This window comes from Ictidomys tridecemlineatus, chromosome 6 (assembly GCF_052094955.1).
Source record: "Ictidomys tridecemlineatus isolate mIctTri1 chromosome 6, mIctTri1.hap1, whole genome shotgun sequence".
Classification (NCBI taxonomy): domain Eukaryota; kingdom Metazoa; phylum Chordata; class Mammalia; order Rodentia; family Sciuridae; genus Ictidomys; species Ictidomys tridecemlineatus.
In genome coordinates, this window is record NC_135482.1 from 168522740 (window position 1) to 168539827 (window position 17088).

Here is a 17088-nt window from a genome sequence, read left to right on the forward strand (position 1 = left end):
TGTAAAAGCACAAAAAGCTACCCATACTGCCTCCTTGAGGAGAAAAGGATTTCCCTCTGCCTTAAAAAGGGAAACCCAAGTTTCATCAGGAGCAATATGCATCTTAGAAAAGAGTGTGGGATGGAATCCAATGGTAGGAGGAGGTAAATGGGGTGTTGTAGCCAATAATTTTCCACAAAATTTCTCCAAAGTGCATTGTTATTTACATTTTACAGAAGAATACATGAGGTTGGAAAAATCTCAAACCAAATCTGTCTAACCAAAATGCAGGCTTTTCAGAATAGACTGTGAAATGGTGACCTAAATACTACGCAATGTCTTTCCCTATGTGACAATAAGCTTTTATATATGACTCTGAAGTCACATAAGTGCCATTAATACTTACCAACTGAGTACTTCACTGCTTATAATATTTTAGAGAGTTCTAGAGGCTAGAAATTGAAAAGAATACAGCATTTTGATTCAGGAAGAAGGGATAAAGTATCAGATGTTGGTGTGTAACTTCATTGTATTAAATCTCTTTGAGCATCAGTTTCCCTCAGAGTAATCTCACAAGGCATTTTTTGGTATATTTTACTATTTAAAAACTTTTCAAAATCCACTAATTTATAATTCTAAAGTGTTTTTCACATCGAAGAACAAATATTGGAAATGTAAATTAAAATTCTGAATGACTTTCTCATTAATGTATTTTAAGTGCATAGAATGATGGGTGTTTTAATCAGCTTTTTAACCAAAATACATGACAAGCACGATGTAGAGGAGGAAAAGTTAAGTTTTGGCTCACAGTTTCAGGGGTCTCAGTCCATAGACTGCTGCCTCCATAGCTCTGGGCCCAAAGTGAAGCAGAACATCATGGTGGACAGGCATGGCAGAGGAGAACAGCCCAGGACATGGCAACAGGAAGAAGAGAGAGCTCTGCTCAACAGAAATATAAACCCCAAAGGCACACCACCAGGGACTTATCTCCTCCAGTCATACTTTACCTGCACAGAGTTACCACCCAATATTCCATTGGTGAATTAATCCACTGATTAGGTTACACCTCTCATAGTGTAAGCATTTTACTTTCGAAAATTCTTGTAATGTCTCACATACGAGTTTTGGGACACACTGTAAATGTAAACCATAACATTCTACCCCTGGCCCCCAAAAGCTTGTGCCCATTTCACAATGCAAAACTCATTTAGACAACTTACAAAGTCCCCACAATTTTAAAAGTTTTAGCACTATCCAAAAGTACAAGTCCAAAGTCCTCTCTGAACCTCAAGGCAAACTCTCAGGGTAAGCCCCTGTGAAAATTAGTTTTATATATATATATATATATATATATATATATATATATATATATATTCATAGAGTAAACATTTCCATTGCACAATAGAGAAATAGGGGCATAGAAAGAAGGAATGGCATCAAAGCAAACCAAAATCCAGCTGGGCATATAAACTCTATAGCTCCAAGTCTAGTATCTAGAGCACATGGCATCATGATGTTCCCTCCGAAGAACTTGTGTAGCTCCACCCCTTCGTTCTTGTTGATTGCAGCCCACATGACCTCTCTTAGCTTGTTTCTGCTATATTCTTATAGCTTTCCTTGGCAGACATTCTACATTACTAGCATCTCTTAATCTTAGGAGTTCCCACTACAGCTTCAGTTTCCTTCTCATATATTCCTGAAGGAACTCTAACCTTGATGCACTTTTCCTGGCCTCCTAGGCCTTCCTTCAAAATATTGGTGGAAGCCTCCATGACTCCCTAACTCTAGTATCCTACAGTCCTACAAAACCAGCACCACATGAGTGATGCCAAGGTCTTCCACCATTTGGAGCAGTAGCCAAGCCTCCCCCACCACACTTGCAGCAGCCTCTGAGTACCTAGATGGATCTGCACAGTAAAACAACTTCCTAGGCCTTCATTTATAAACAGGGTTCTTCCAAGATCTCAAATGATTTTTACTTGAACCTGAGACGGATATGAGCTTGCCAAGTCCTATATTTGGTCTTCACCAAAAGGCTGAGAAGAGATAGTCTTTCCAATACTTCAGATGGCTTCAAACTATCTTTCTTATTATTTCTGGGTAAAGTATTTAACATTTCTTTAGTGATTTTAATATCTTTAAACTACACATGGTGGGGAGGGGCGCTGGGGTTGTTGCTCAGCGGTAGAGCACTCGCCTCCACTTGCAAGACCCTGGGTTCAATCCTCAGCACCACATTAAAAGTAAATAAATTAGTGAAATAAAGGTATTGTTTCCAAGTATAACAAAAAAACAAATATAAAAAATCACACATTCCTTAATGTTTTTGCCAGCCTTTTTATTGCTGTGACTAAAAGACCTGACAAGAACAATTTTATTTGGGGTCTCATGGTTTAAGAGTTCTCAGTCTGTAACAGCCAGCTCTATTTCTTGGGGCTCAAAGCGAGATTAAACATCAGGGTGGAATAGTGTGGTGGAAGGAAGTGGCTCACATGATGATCAGAAAGCACAGAGAGAGAGGGACTCCACTTACAAAGATACAAAGTATATACTCCAAAGGTATACCTCCTAATGATCCACCTCTTCCAACCACACCTTACCCATCTTCAGTTACTACTCAGTTTATCTTTATCAGGGGATTAATTCACTGATTATATAAAGGCTCTCACAGCCCAATCATTTCACCTTTAAGATTTCTTGCATTGTTTCACACATGAGCTTTTGGGGGACACCTAATAATTAAACCATAACACTTAGTCTCAGTTTTACTCACACTTTTCTGATCAAACTGCTAGTTTTTCAAATTTTTCAACTTCACTTTCTGCTCCTGATTATCATAGTAAATTTTACTAAAAGTTGTTAGCAATACCTATACAATTGCCTGAATGTGTGCTGCCTTGAAATTTCCTCCATCAAGAACAGAGAACACCCTTTGGTTTCATGTCTCCTTTTATATGGGCACTAATCACATTCATGAGTGCTTCATCCTTATGACCTAATTATATTTCAAAGGCCTAATCTTCAAATAACATCATATTAAGAATTAGGCATCAACAAAGTATTTTTTTTCCAGGACAGAACTATTCAGTTCTTAGCCTGGTTAAACAAAAACCTCATAGTCCCATCTGTGAATGGGAAGTTAACAAATGGGAAGTTAGAAAATGAAGTATTCTACATGTATAAAATACGGTATATTATTATATATGCATGTTAACTAATCTATATATCTTTATATTGTTTTATCATATGCAAGATATATTGTAGGTCCCAATTCTCTTTAACTAAGAGTATAAGAAACAATGACCACAAAGACAATGAGACTATTGTCTAAAAAAATTCAATTTAGAAAAAGGATTCTTAGAAAAATAGCTGACAAAATAATTGGGTCTAGACATGCATAATTTGAATCTGAACTATCCATCACATTCAATAGTCCTAAAGTTGTTAAGCTATTCCAAAGGATTAAAAGTCAACATGAAGAATCTTGAATTAGTCAAAGATCAGACCATATGAGTTTCAGAAAGTTTATTAATGGCCTTTGATTAAATTCATAAAATATGTTTTAAAAAATTTCCTCCACCAGATTAATTAGTCTATCACCTTGAAATTCAATCTCACAGAAAAGTCTCAGGACATGGGCAAAATGTGGACAACTTCTTTGCCAAAACATAACAGCTTCTAGTTCATTTCCAATAAGATCTGCCTCTGAAACTTCATAAGCCCAGTCTTTACTGTTCGCAGTTCTATCTGCATTCTTGTCTTCTGCACTTCCACCAGAATCACCTGTTAATCTCCATTTACAATACTCCAGAGCTTTTTTAGCTTGAATCTCTAAATATTTCAAAATTCCTCCCCCAAATTTCAAAAAGCTCCAAAGCTTCTGAATCACATGATTAGGTTAGTCACACAATGCCCCCATTTCATGGTACCAGTTTCTGGTTTAGTCAGCTTTTCATATTACTGTGACCAAAAGACATGACAAGAACAATGTAAAGTAGGAAAACTTTATTTTAGCTCATGGTTTCAGTCCATAGACCACTGACTCCCTTGCTCTGAGCCCAAGGTGAAGCAGAACATCACAGTTGAAAGGCATAGCAGAGAAAGGTAGCTGAGGACATGAAAACAGGAAGCAGAGAGATGGACACTTCCAATGACATAGTGACTCTAGCCCCAGGGACTCTTCCCTACCTGCATATGGTTATCACTCAGTTAACCCATCAGTGGATTAAATTGTATCTTGTACAAACTAATCATTTTACATCTGAAAATCCTTGCATTGTTCACATATGAGCTTTTGAGGGACACTTTATATCTATCTAAACCTTGACAGTGGGTTTCATTGTGGCATATTTGTTCATGCAAATAGAATGCTTTGATCATATCCATCTCTTTCCTCTTCTGTAATAGTATCCTCACTACTTTTATGTCTTTTCCCCCCTATATTCCACACATGAGGGGAAACATAGTGACACTTGTCTCTCTGCCTGGATTGTTTCACTTAACATTATGAGGAATGGTTTACTTTTTTAAGACTTTTCTTGCAGGAAATAATCTAATCAGAAGAGTTAGGAAACTTGTTCAAGATTGTATATCTACTTAAGTGCCTAATAGATATCAACAGTTGATATATTTTTCACTGTAAAATTACAGAATATGGATATTATAACCAAGACTAAAATTCAAACACACCTGGAGAAAAACTTTGGCATAAGACAATTCTATATCTCACAATGTAATTTGTAATATTCTTTTATGCTTACATTTTTATGTATATTTGACTTTTTGCAATTTTCATTGTTTTGAAAATAGTAATGACATTGCATTAGGAAAATAACCAAAATAGTTGAAAAGTTAGATAGCTTTACTCGAGAAGATAATCTTATATTGATTCAGCATTCAACCTAAAATAAATTATAATAACCTAAAATTTATTTTAGTTAAGGCTTTCTTGGATTTAAAAAGTAATGTGAAGTTTCTGCTTTAAAAGATGACAAACTTTCAATAAAGTAAAAATCAGGGGACAATCAGGCTAGCAATAATATTGTAAGAATAATTAATTCCCACTGACCTGTTATATAAGTTTTACCAATACCTAAAGCAAGTAACACATTCAAGTAAGGAGTTCAAAACAAGGTTAAGTTGGTAATGGACCTATACTCAGTGTCTAATGAGTCTGAGGCACAGAGGAGGAAGTAGAAAGGATTAAATTTCCATCTGTAATACCCACAAAATTCCAGGTTTAGGAGTGAACTTGTCAATTAAATAGTAATGATTGATAATTTACTAGTGAACTTTCCAATTAATTAAATGGGCCTTACTTAAAAGTACATTGCACTGACTTTTAGTTGAGACTAAGTATCATTGGCTTATGGTAATATCACTTCTAGATCATCTATATATGGTGTGTGCTTAAGTTTTAGCCATGTTCACCCACAGCTCACTGTCTAGAGACCACTTGTGCCACAAAGGCAGACTACAACTGAGGCCTTCTCCTAGTGTCTGGGCTAGGAAAATGAAGCCCACTGTCTCCCTGAAAGTAATATGTTAATTTCCATTGAAAAGACGTTAGTCAGTTTAAAGACATTTTCTCTCCCTTTTCACTCTCCTCTCTGAGACTGGTAGATTTTAATCGTTTGTTAGGTTCTCTCATTTCCCAGATACATTCATCCAGATGTTTGGATGTTTTTCTCCACCAGTAGCCCTTGTTGCACAACCAAACTTGAGTTTATCCAGCTTTCCTCAGTCCACTGGGTCCTCTCATATGGCATGTGCATGAAGAATTTTAGAACTAGGAATAGATTATTATTTTCTTCCCAGTAAGGAAATTTTTCTCTTGATGATGAGAAAATCACTTCTGTTTAATGAATAATTTTTCCAAGGAATTTCAAATGAATAACATTTAAAACCACATTCGTCTGAAATTTCTTATCCTGTCATCTTCCATCTGGATGATTCATGACAGGAAAAGAAAATGTGCACACCAACATGCGCAGAGAATTCTCGAGAATGAGCATGACCTAGATTTCAGGTGATAAGGTAAGTAATTAATTTATTGGAAAAGAAAACCAAATATGGAATTTTTATACTATTCTATATCTTCACTTCCCGTCTCTGTAACATAGCCAGGTCCAAATGAGACTTTCAAAACATTTGAAAGTTTTAGATAACAATAAACCCACCAGAAAGTAAATACAGGTCACAATTATTCTCTTTCAAAAGGCATGATAATGACACAACCACCAAATGTGGCATACCAAATTTAATTAGTGGTAGCATTCAAAAACTCCAAAAATCAGGCAGTGCTATGATCCCACATTTATAAAATAACAACCAAAAATAATGACAAAAAGAGTAGTTTTAAAACAGAGGTCTAACAGGAAAGTGTGCACAGTTTCAAAAAAGCAACTCTTATTACACATGCTGTTTTTAAATTATATTTAATTTCTTACACGAAACAGTGCATAAGGCAGGAGCATAGTCCAATCTTTTATGCCAGTCTCTAAGCTTAATTTCGTTAAGGTCTCTTTAATGGTTCCATTCATTCTTTCTACCTGTCCTGAGCTCTGGGGTCTATAAGCACAATGTAAATTCCAATTAATCCCCAGGGTCCTGGCTAACCCCTGACTTACCTGGGCCATGAACGCCGGTCCATAATCAGACCCTATTACCTTAGGCAGGCCGTATCTTGGAAAAATATCTTCCAGCATCTTCTTGACTACCATTTGCGCCGTTTCTTTTTTTTCTTTTTTTTTTTTTGGGGGGGGGGGAAGGCTTCAATCCATTCTGAAAATGTATCTACAAAGACTAGGAGATATTTAATTCCATACCATGCTGGCTTAATTTCAGTAAAGTCCACTTCCCAGAATTGTCCTGGTCTGATTTCTCATAGGCGCTTTCCTGCAGGAAGCTTGGAAGGGTAAGCATTAACCAATTGACAGACCCGACAGGCTTTTGTTACCAGTTCAGCTATTTCCTTTTGCTGTGAGTCGGTTAGTGGAAAACTCTGTTCTTGATCCTTCAGGAATGCCTGTAGTTTCTTTGAACAAAGGTGTGTGAGTTGATGTACATTTTCTACTGACATAGTCAAAGCCATGACTATAGGAGTTTTTACTGAAGGATTTAGAAATTCCACTTGGGGGCCTTCAGGGTTAAAAGTTATTTTGGCCCGGAGCTTGGTGAGCAGGTCCCTGCCCATCAATGGGGCCTGGCATTCTGGGATCACTAGGAAGGAGTGATGGACTTTTTTTCTCCCCAGGTCCATGGTCCTCTTAGTTGTCCAAGCCCGATATTTACTGCCTTTAGCCCCTTGAACCAGAGACCTTTTATTTGACAGAGGGCCCAATGGAGTCTTAAGGGCTAAGTATACTGCCCCTGTATCCACTTCAAAATTTACTGGGGTCCCCTCCACTTCAAAAGTTACCCTGAGCTCGGGGAGGGGATCCGAGCCGCAACTTTCCTAGTCATCCTCCAGAGTCAGAATGGCTGGCTGGCGTGGCTGCTTCTTTCTAGGGCACTCTTTGGCTCAGTGTCCTTTTTCTTTACAGAGGCTGGGGTGGCCTCTGGCGTGGGCCCAGGTATCCCTTCCTGTCTCCCTGTTTCTTAATTTCTGGCCTATTTGCTCTTGTAACCAGGACCTTAGTCAACGCCTTAGTCTGTCTTTTGTTTCTCTCATCCTCCTTTTGCTCCCTTTCTTTCTCCCTTTGTCCCTTCTCTTCCTCAGTTTCTCTCTTATAGTATACCTTCTCGGCTTCTCTGACTAAATCTCTCAAAGTCATATCTTGTAATCCATCTAAGTGTTGTAACTTTCTTTTAATATCTAGGGCAGCTTTCCCAATAAAGGCCATCGTGACAGATGCCTTTTGATCCTTTTGAGGATCAAAAGGAGTATATCTCCTATATGCCTCCATAATTCTCTCTAGAAACATAGAGGGAGATTCATCAGGCCCTTGAATAATCTCTCTTACCTTGGCCAAATTAGTTGGTCACCTAGCGACCGCTTGGAAACCCACTATTAGAGCCCGGCGATAAGTGGACAGATGCTCCCTACCTTCAAAGGTGTTGGGGTCCCAGTTGGGTTGGTTCAAGGGAAAGCCGGCTTCAATTATGTTGGGAAGTTGTGTCGGTCGCCCATCTTGTCCAAGGATATTTTTTTTTCTAGCTTCCAGGAGGATTCTCTCTCATTCCTCTGTCATGAAGAGAGTCCCTAGGAGTAGTTGGCAGTCATCCCAAGTAGGCTGGTGTGAAAACATCAATGACTCAACCCGACCTGTGAGCCGGGTGGGGTCCTCGGAAAAAGGGGGATTGTTATTTTTCCAGTTATATAGGTCTGAAGAGGAGAAAGGCCAATACTGGTAGGCTTGCATTTCTCCCCCATGGCCGTCGTTAATCATTGGCCCGTAGGGATGGAGGGGGAGCATCACGGGAGCTTCAGGGTTTTCAATCATTCGCCACCGGTGAGTTCCTTTAGCCAGGCCAGCTTCCTCCAGGGGAGGAGGGGCTGTGTGTGACGTGGGGGAATCATCTGGAGGGCACTGGGCTGGCCTAGCTTCCTCCAATGGCGGAGAGGCTGAGTCAGCAGCAGGGGAATCACTTAGAGGGTGTTGGGGGTTGGGGGACGAGGGCAGGGGATAAGGAGGGGGAGGAGAGTCCAGTAGAGTCAAATCTTGAGACTCAGGGAGAACAGAGGGTGGAGGAGGGGGAGGAGGAGAGGGTTTGAGAAATAGAATCGTGGGGGAACGAGTAGGAGCAGGGGCAGGGACAAGGAAAGACTTTACCCATGGAGGAGGAGATTCACAGAGGTTCTGCAAAGTAAAGATATATGGCTGTTGATCTGGATGGCTATGTGGCCCCGGCTGAAAGACAATATCTCTGACTTTTTGAATTAGTGGGAAGTAGAAAGATCCCTCTGGGGGCCATCTGACTCCAAAGGTGGGCCATTATGAGGCACAGAGAGTCTTCCGGATCCGGCGTTTTACTGAAAAAGAAAGATTCTGAGCCCTTAAGTGGACTTTGGTCCAGTGATCAAGGGTCAGGGACAGAGGCGTTGAAGTGCTCTTTCCCATAATGAAAGATACACAAACAGTAAAAGCAACGACACATGACACAGACAAAACAAGACAATAAAGACAGACAATGGACGTCCAACACCGAGATCAGGACTGAGTAGCCGGCAAAACCCGATGGGCTGGCAATACCGAATCCGAAACAAAATATCACTGAGTCGAGGAGACTATTGTTCCTCGATTTCCCGAGTCCTCTGGGGCGTCCCCCAGAGACATGGCCTGTGGCTCTGTGACACGTCTGTCAGCCACCATCGGAGAGAGCTCACGCTCTTCACCGACAGCCACTTTGCCAAGCCCTAACCTGAAACCTGAAACCAGAAAGAGGCGCCTTACTTACTCCGAGAGGAGCCCATTGAGGTCTTTCATCCGCCACTGCCGGATCTCAGTGGAACCTCCAGATGTAAAGGTCAGGGGAGCGTCGGAGGAAGAGACCACCAAGAGACTGTCTCATGAAACAGCAAAGGGTTTATTGGGGGTCCAGCATGCTGGGGCTCAGAGCTCACTTGAATAGAGCAGAGAGCCCTGGGAACAGCTTAAGCAGAGCTTATATACTTTCCTTGGAGAGGGCAAGGACTTCACATACAGCATAGCCAATCATTGCACGTTTTCTGGGAGGGGTTGTTTTCGTAGAGCAACCAGATGATCAGGGGAGATTTCAACATACATTTAGTGGGCATTTCTGGGATTGTTTTCAACTTCTACATGAGTTTCAGGTTCCAGGAAAACAGAACTTAATTTTTACATTCTTAAACTTTTCAGCTTATACTATCTAGATAGTTTGTATCCTACTGGTTCCCACTGCCACTTAGATGAGTGAGAAGGCTGATATGGTAAGGCAGGAGAGAGATGACTACAGTTTAGACTACAGTTTGTATACTGTTAGGGATACTGAGAATAATAAGCCTTCTGATATTTGAGATATCAATACTCCCAGAGAATCTCTGCCAAGCTCCATTTGAACTTTGTACCTTCAGCTTTGCTTGATTTGGAAACATAAGTGAAGATTAACTAAATTTATTTATTGTAAATGCCTATATTTAAAAATTAAATAAATGGAATTCAGATTCAACCAATCTGAAGCAACCAACAAACTTATATAACTAGGTATTTTTCAGTGGGTTGGTCCAAATAAGGCACTACATAACTGTGACCAATTAATATCTTTTTTTTTTACTTTTCTTTTTTTTTACTTCTGTATTTAATCCTATAAAAGTTTCCCCCACCCATGTTCTGTCAATAGAGCTTGTGAACCACTTCCCCTTTGCTTACTTTTTGATTGTTTGTTGAAATAAACTCTCATAGATGTTATTGTGCCTCAGTTTACTTTTTAACAACTTCAATTACCACCTACACATGGATGATTCATATTTCATTTATATTTCCTAACAATACTTCTCCCTGCTATGTAGACTCCTGATAATCAATTATTTGGCATAGTTCAGAAGTGAAGGTCATAATTATCTACCCAAAATTTAACACAGCCCTATCCTGAATACTAACCTGGTTCTCTCCAATGCTTCTTATCTCGGAAATGACACAAATGTTCATGCAGTTACACAAGCCATAGATTTAAAAGTCATCCTGGAGTCCTGTTCTCACTATAATCTGTCATATGTAGTCTAACATCTAGTTGTCTACTTTGCTTCCTAAATATTAGATGAACAGACTCCTTTGCATCTTTATCAACATTCTCTTGGCTCAAATTACCATTTTCTCTTACAATCTCTCACTAACTAGATTCTCTGAAAATTACCTTTATCCCTCCTCTAGTCTCTTTTCCACAGTGCAATAATAGTCATATTAACAAACATCAATGGCTTCCCATTGATGTTATGATGAAACCCAAAATTTTGGATGTATTCACACATGGTTTGACCCTTTATACCTTTTCCATGTGTGTTTCCTAAAGTAATTCCATTACACCCAAAGGTCTAGGGCCTCTGCTGGGCCTGACTTAGAAGTTTTGCCATAAAACACACAGACACATGCACACAAACACACCTACCTGCATGCACATATAAAATGTATTAAGAAACATAGGAGGGCTCTCTCATTTAGTCCTGATAGAGTGCAACCCATATCCCAAAAATCTACTCTGAGATTAACACAAGGCCCTGGGAGAACACATGTCCACATCTCTTTTACATTTTAGGATTTCTTCTTACACCTAGGACCTATCTCAAGGAGATCTTTTTGTATGGTATGGCAGTTGAGGTTCTTCCAAAATTTATAAGAAATGCATAACCAAAATGTTGTTTTAAAGGAACAAATTTGGAGGACTTATACTTCCCAACTTCAGAAGTATATTACAAACCAACAGTGATGAGAATATTTGGTATTGGTACAAAGACAAACCCACACTTAAGACAGTCAATTAATTTATGATAAAGAGGCTAAAGTAATTAAATGGAAAAAGAAAAATATTATAATCAATGAAACTGAAATAAACTTATATTATATGGGGTAAAAAGAACCTCAACTGCTATATCATACAAAAAGATCTCCTTGAGATAGATCCTAGGTCTAAGAAGAAATCCTAAAATCCTAAGGCTTTTAGGAGAAAAGATGAAAGAATAAAAACAATGACCTCAAAATACTGTGGAAGTTTGTAGATAACTGCCAATAACAGGAGAGGGACACTCCACAATGCAGGGAGGAGTTGAGCAACGGAAACTCTCAGGTAAAGACTAAGTTAAAATCAATTACTTTGTTAATTTGTTAAATCCTTCTCTGAGACCATAAAAGTAATAATGGATTTGGGGAACATTTTACAATGTTTATCTGAATGTTTCTTCTATTTGCTCCCAACAGTCTATAAGCTATATAAGGCAGGGACTTTGTATCCTTTTGCAGACAGTCTAAGGTGCTTATCACAGTCATATAGTAAATAATAACTATTTCTATTAAGCAAATGAGTAAATTTAGAATTATGCATAGTGGCAGAAGTCCTTGGGCAAGTTACTTACTTTCTCTGAAATTTAGCTTTTCAGCCAAAATGAGAATAAACACACCTACTTCATAAGTTTGTCTACAGCAACATGTCACAAAAAGCATACAACTCTTGTACATGCAGTTCCATAAATTATAAAATATTCATCTTTACCTTGATCATGATTTCCCAGATCTCTCCCCACTTATTAACAGTATGCTTAGTTTTCCAAGTTTTCAGAACAGTCTGCCTGGAAACAAAAACATAGTGTACAATTAAACTGGAAAACTAAACCCAATCCCTCTTTTGTTTTTGCTGCCAGATTTTTTTTTTACTGAGAACTATAATGAACTAGTATATCTGAATTGTAATTACAGAGGAGCTAGTTTGTTGGGTGGCTCTATTGTGCTTACACAAAATTTGATCCCACATTACCTCTCTTAACCCCCCATTTGTAATTTAAAATTCTTTCATACTCTTCTATTTATGTACAGAGGGCATCTGAATGACAAAACACATTAAAAAATCACATTTACAAATACATTCTATATTGGCAATTATTCATTATTGGTTGCCACTACCTTTTACCATATAAATCTTCAATGTGTGATTCTAATAGTATTTGTGAGACTATAGATGCCCTTCCAACACTGGCTCTCCAATGGCATAGACCCCTACTCACCTCCAATGACCTTGTCCCTCACCCCACCTCAACCATTCATTCTCATGGTCATAGTCCTAGAAGTTGTCATTACCAATGTTGAAAGAACTACCAAATCCTAATTTCCACCACCTTGATCATTGGTCTCTATTCCTCTCCTTGCTCCTCTGTCTCCAATATCTTCTCATCTATCCTCATATCCTATTGATGACCATACTTCCTATTTCTCTGAAATAATGGAGACAACTCTTTGTTCTTTTCTCTATACAACAGCTAGATTGATCCCATTAGAATGTTAATTAGATCGTGTCATTTCCCTGGTTGAAACCCACCTTCGACTGACTTATCATCATGTTTATATAAAAGTTAAGCCATGCAATGACCCAAGAGAAGGGTTAAAAAGGAACACCACTGATAACTGTATCCAGAAAATACAAATGTGCTTGAATTCTGAGAGAACAGAAAAGGATCTGACTTCCATTAATTCTCTGAACTTCTCTCCTATTAGCTTTATCTTGCTCACCTTTCTATGGTTGTATGATGCTCCTTAACTTTCCTAGAATACAACTAAATATAAACACTTCAGGCTAGGCCTTTTTCGCCATGATTCTCTTTGCCTTAAGTGTTCTCCAAGATATCCACTCAGTTTGCTGCCTCATCTCCTTCAAGTCTTTACTTTCTTCAGTGAAGTTAGACTTTCCCTTTAACCTACTATCTAAAACTACCTGATCTCTATCCTTCTTTAAACTTATTTTGTTGTTTTTAGCCCTTATCATTATCCAATGTGCCATATATTCTACTGATCTCTTTAGTTGGTGTCTGTGTTCTAACAAACACACTCAAGTGTATAAGCTCCTTTTGGACAAGAATTTGGTAAAAAGGCATTTTGTTTTGTTTTGTTTTTTGTTCCAGTACTACAAGAGGATAGAATGCCTATAATAAACATTCACCTGTAAGCCTGACTGGAAGCTACTGAAATTCTTATGCAGTGCAGAAAGCTTGGCTCAGCTAACATAGTCTATCACAGAAGAACGAGAATTTTAGCATCTGAAATGTGGAGTGGATAGGTAAAGAAAAAGTTCATGTAAAATATTAAGAGAATAAAGATTATACTCATATATTAGAAGTAGAGAAAGAAAAGAAGAGGACCTTAAAAACACCTTATGGAGAAGGAAGTTGTTCTTAACTTGGCCTTAAAGTCAGTGAATGGAACTGGAAAGAGAAAGGAGAAAGAAGAGCTCTCTAAGCAAGGAAAAAAATATATTGGGAAATTAGGGAAACAGAAATTATGGTGTCCTAGTTTGGGTTTTTCCACAGCAGATCTTGAGATGGAGGTAGTTTACTTGGGTGTAATACCAGGAAGCATAAGTGAAGAAGGAGGGAAAGTAATGCAGACAGTATAGAGAAGGCAATGCAGTGTATGAAAATGAGTGTGTAACCACTATGGGCTCAACTGTCCTGGGGAACTCAGAGACACTGTATTAGTTTACTCTCACTGCTATAACAAACAATCACCAAGTTAGTGACTTAATTCAAACATATTATCATATATTTCTTTTTTAAACGTTTACTTTTTTGGTTGTAGTTGGACACAATACCATTATTTTATTCATTTCTTTTTACATCATGTATTTCTGGATACCAGAGGTACAAAAACAGGTCTACAAAGCTGAAATCAAAGTGTCAACAGAACTGCATTCCTTCTGGTGGTTCAACAGGAGAATCTATTCCTTGACTTTTCTGGTTTCTATAGGTTACTTACATTTTTTGAGCAACAGCCTCTTCCAGAGTGTCATCAATCTGCCTCCATCATCACATCTTTCTTATAAGGACCCTTGTGATTACATTGGGACCACCAAGATGATTCTTTCCATATCAAAATTCTTAATCTAATTGCATCAATCATCAAAGTCCTCTTTGTCAAGTTAGGTAACCTAGTCACAGGTTTTGAGAGCTCAGATGTAGATATCTTTGGGGGAGCCATTATTTTGCCACTAAAGAAACCATGTAGAAAACTCTTCAGAACAATTCACCTACCACCAAGGACGGGAAACTTGAGCATATTGCTCTGACTTGATTATACCTATAAAAAGGTGAGGAAATTCACAGATGGAGAAGAAAGCCATCTGGCAGAGAAGAAAGTGCCAGAAACATGATGCTTTCAGGTCGAGGGAAGGTCATCACTGTATCTGTATCCACAATATGAACAGAAGATAATTAATAGGGTGTATGCAAGGAAATCATAGGAAATAGAATTGAACAGATAAGACAAGCAAAGATTATGCAGTGCCACAGAAGCCAAATAATTGACTTTAGGAAAACATAATTTTTTTAAAAAAATATGAATTTTTAAGAAAGATAATGAAGGCAAAACTTTAAGGATATTTGTCTCATAGGAAAATACTGGGAGCCTAATATCAATAATGTCTCCTAAAGTCCAGAGTAAAGAGAATGGAATTCCATGACTCAAAGTATAGACCTGAGAACTGAGAGTCAGGACATAGTGAAGGCAAAAAGGAAAATAAAGGTCTAAGTACTAAAAATAAGGATCAAAGGACAAAGAAATCAAAGAGATCTTGATGTTTCTAACTTAAAAGGCTAAAATAATAGACAGGTTCAATTTCAGGTTCATTAAATTTGAGATGAGATGATATTGGTATATCCAACTTGAGCTGTTGTGGCATAAAAATTCCTCTAAACTCTTTTCTGTGTGTTTCCTATTCAATTGGAAAACTTATTTCATGTAGAAATGGGCAAACATTTTGACATTTTTTCATCATTACACTGGCATTAGTATATTTCCAGGCAACTCTTAAAATTCATCCATATCACTTTGATGGAACACTTAATGAGAAAGTAGACTTTTTGAAAAAAGAGTTTTAGACTTGTTATGTAAGTTCTCATATTACTATGGTACTTCATACACACTGACAAACCAGGAAAGCAGAATTATATATTGAAAATCCCATTGATCTTCAAGTTCAAACATGGATCACACCTACATTACACCATCTAATCATCACATGTCTTAACTGTGCAAATTAGGTGAATCACTAAAATGATTTAAGTGTCTGGTTCATTATTTGATACTGATGGAGCTGAAAAATATTATTTCTAATGTTTCTCCCAGCTCTAGAAGATTCAGCTCTGAATGAACTGCTAAATTTATCACCAGTTTAGTCAAATTCTAATCACTCCAATATAATACACATTTTATGTGAGTATATTATTGAATTAACATTGTTTTAAAGTTAAAAAACCATTAAGTAATAAATAATATATTATTAATGCATAAACTGGTTCACATGTGAATTGGAAGTACTATGGAGTGACTTGCATTAAGACTATTAATATCTTTCACTCGGTAGCACATTAAAGAGATCTTTTACATGTTCTTCCTTTACTTAATCTAAAATCTACTTAATATTAATTTTTCAATTGATGAAGCTGAGACTCAGTTGAACAACTCCCAGGATGTTAAAAAATCACGAGCAATCCATGCAAGAGATATGGGATGTCATAAAAAAAAAATCCAAACTTGAGAGTCATTGGGATAGAAGAAGGTATAGAGATTCAAACCAAAGGAATAAACAATCTGTTGAATGAAATAATCTTAGAAAATTCCCAGATATAAAAGATGGAATGGATTGCCAATTCCTGGAAGCCTACAGGAACCCAAACATACAAAACCGTAATAGAACAACTGCAAGACACATAATTATGAAGATATCCAACATACAGAACAAGGAGAGAATATTAAAAGCTACGAGAGAAAGGAGGCAGATTACATTCAGGGGTAAACCAATTAGGTTAAGGGATGATTTTTCATCACAGACGTTGAAAGCAAGAAGATCCTGGAACAACGTATTTCAAACGCTAAAAAATAATGGATTCCAACCAAGAATACTGTATCCAGCAAAATTAAGCTTCTGATTTGACAATGAAATTAAAATATTTCATGAGAAGCAAAAGTTAAAAGAATTCACAGCCAGAAAACCAGCACTGCAAGGCATCTTGAGCAAAACACTACAAGAAGACGAATTGAAAAACAGCATCCAAAACTAACAGTGGGAGGTAACTCAGTAAAGGGAAGGGAAAAAAATAATAACCAAAAAGGAAAAACTAGCCATAGTAAAATAAATAAATAAACAAGCATGACAGATAGTACTAACCATATATCAATAGTAACCTTAAATGTTAATGGCTTAAATTCACCAATCAAGAGACATAAGCTAATAACCTGGATTAAAAAAATAAATCCAACAATATGCTGCCTTCAGGAGACTCAAATGATAGGAAAAGACATACACAGACTGAAGGTGAAAGGTTGGGAAAAATCATATCACTCACATGGTCCTCAGAAGCAAGCAGGAGTGGCCATACTCATATCGAATAAAATCAACTTCAAACCTAAGTTAATCAAAAGGGATAAAGAAGGACATTATATACTGTTAAAA

At 37.6% G+C, this 17088-nt stretch overlaps 1 long non-coding RNA gene across 1 annotated transcript in view; it reads right to left on the reverse strand.

Moving 5' to 3' along the window:
• Positions 1-17088, reverse strand: part of LOC120888475 (uncharacterized) — a 90736-nt gene that overhangs the window by 41660 nt on the left and 31988 nt on the right. Inside the window, exon 2 of the long non-coding RNA XR_013440076.1 lies at positions 12145-12220. This is a non-coding gene — a long non-coding RNA (uncharacterized LOC120888475). The remainder of the gene's footprint in view (positions 1-12144; positions 12221-17088) is intronic.